We start from the raw sequence: 2403 nt of genomic DNA, 5'->3' as shown, positions 1-2403 counted from the left end.
CAGAATCAACACCCAACCTCACAACATAAACTAATAGACCTTGTATAGAGATGTTTTTCTCAGATTTCACACAACCAAGGAAAAATAATTCATTCAATTTTATTTACACAGCACCAAATCACAACAGAAGTCACCTCAAGGCGCTTTATATTTGTAACCCGGGTTAAAAAGATGCATAAATAGTAAAAGATAAGTGAAGTCTGAGAATATTAATATCAAAGAGTTCATTTATTTAAATTAAAATTCTTGTGTATTAAAAAGATCAAAGTTCATGTCAAATGATTAAAAACATGTTTGCATTGTTTAAAATAAGTTATCTTTCTTTTATTGTGGCTTGCTTGTGAGAACTGTAATTTCCAGGAGGTTGTTATCAGTCGAATCCGAACGGGCCGCTGCTTTTTAAATGGTACTCTCTTTAGGATAGGGAAACATCCGACTGGGTTGTGTGATGGGTGCACTGATATGGAGACGGTTGAGCATGTACTCCTTAGTTGTAGGAAGTATGCAAGTCACAGGAGGGTGATGTGGGGTGAAATGAGTGGTGGAAGAGAACTTACATTGGAACAAGTGGTTAATAAGTTAAGTCGTGGTGAAGGGAAGGTGGTGGTTTTTCGTTTTTTGAGAAATACTGGTCTCATCAAGAGCATCTGAGGGTTCAGGAGTGACGGACGGTTGACAGCCAGGAGATGGCAGTAATGCAACAGTTTTGGATGCAAGCTGCCGTTAAACTTGACCGAAGAAGAAGAACTGTAATTTCCTACGGGGATATGGTCTGTGAATGTAACACAGGGTGGAGAAGGAAAAAGAGAAAAAAAAAAGAGCGCGAGGAGAGAGGGCGGGGCTGCGTGAGTTACACGGAGCATCCGGAGAAGTTAGCTTGTTTTTATGTAGCATCAGTAAGTGTGTTTTTACTTCTCGGACAGATAAGTCACTGTGTCGGTAAGTTAGTGACGTGACACGTAAAGTTTCGGCGTGAAGCTGCTGGACTGTGTTCTGTTCATTGCAGCCGTGCACGCATTGAGCTAACGTGAGGCTAACCCAGCTGCAGTTATTTATTTGTAAAAATGTTTGGAGTCATGTCTGATTTTCGTTCCACTTCTCACGTGTGCACCACTTTGTGTTGGTCTTTCACCTGGAAGTCCAATAACATTGATTCATGTTTGTGGCTGTAATGTGACAAAATGTGGAAAAGTTCAAGGGGGTCGAATACTTTTGCAGCCACTGTATCAGCTGATATCCACAGACCGTGGTCAGAAGTTGCCATCCACTCTCCATGGGCATGAGTGTCAAGGGTTGTGTGTGAGTGTTGTTTGATGATTTTGTTTTGTGTGTTTCAGAATCAGAATACTTTATTAATCCCAAAGGAAATTATATGGATTATAGCTGCACCTAGACAGTAACAGACTAAACAATTTAAATAATTCAATATAAAGAGTTCAACACTCCAACTATAAAGCAAAAGACAAAGAAATGAGTAAGTAAAAGTTAAGCTGAAGAGAAAAAGCAGGAGCAACAGTAACACTCACATTTTTGTTGTGACGATCTTTGTCTCACACTTTTATTTGTAACCGTCGTTCCTAACACAGCAGGCTGGAACAGGCCCTGCATTCCTTTGCTTTCTGACAGATTAGCTGTAGTCTGTGGAGTTATTAACTTTCATGCTCTCGGCTTCTCACACAACCACAATGCACGCTGCATTAAAGTGACAGAGGGCAAATGTATTCTTTTAAACTTTAAACAACGAACATCAGACCGACAACACATCAGGATGTCGTACAGAACATCGGTGCAACCAGATGACAAACATGAAGGCGCACTGATGCAGATGTTTTGTCATCTGTTCTGCATGGATCCAGCCTCTGAACGTCGACACAAATCTGTATAAATATACAAATATAGAGCATAAATTTGTGTCGAGTAGACTCACCCCACCCAAACACCAGCACACAGAGTATGGGTGGGTGGTGGTTCCCACCCAATCAAAAGTGAAGAAAAGAAGGCTCAGAGAAAACATGAGCAGTGTTTCTAACTTCTGATTGGGTGGGCAGCGTTAAGCCCGCCTTCATACCGTCGTCAGAGGTGCAACCAAACAAAGAAGCAGGCGCCATGTCTCACCTGTGAACTCGGAGGACGACAAACAGGTAAAGCACAAATTTATCAGCTGTTTTTTCTGAACAGTTAAACTCATCACTAAATGTTTTCTCATGCTTTGGATTCTCTGCAGGTCTGCTGCACCTTTGTTAGCTGTGTTTGTGCTGTGAGGTGCGTCGTGATTCTCTTTGTTTATGGTAGTTTCACTTTGATCGTTACTGCCTTTAATATACTTTTGATTTTTCCTCATTTACATCTTTTCTTTATGGCTGCAGAGAGTGAACCTGTGTGATATGATGCAGAACTATAATT

The 2403-nt window shown here is 40.9% G+C and overlaps 1 protein-coding gene across 1 annotated transcript in view; it reads left to right on the top strand.

Moving 5' to 3' along the window:
• Positions 1 to 2051: 2051 nt before the first annotated feature.
• The window catches only part of LOC102297206 (golgin subfamily A member 6-like protein 22), a 7279-nt gene continuing 6927 nt past the window's right edge, over positions 2052 to 2403 (top strand). The window contains exons 1-2 of the mRNA XM_042217470.1: positions 2052 to 2141; positions 2225 to 2262. The gene's annotated coding sequence lies outside the window, so the exon portion shown is untranslated. The remainder of the gene's footprint in view (positions 2142 to 2224; positions 2263 to 2403) is intronic.

This window comes from Haplochromis burtoni, unplaced genomic scaffold, assembly GCF_018398535.1.
Source record: "Haplochromis burtoni strain Fernald_Lab_line unplaced genomic scaffold, NCSU_Asbu1 Contig_2037, whole genome shotgun sequence".
Lineage (NCBI taxonomy): Eukaryota > Metazoa > Chordata > Actinopteri > Cichliformes > Cichlidae > Haplochromis > Haplochromis burtoni.
The sequence above is the reverse complement of the archived record's forward strand: the minus strand, read 5'-3'. Positions and strand labels throughout refer to the sequence as shown.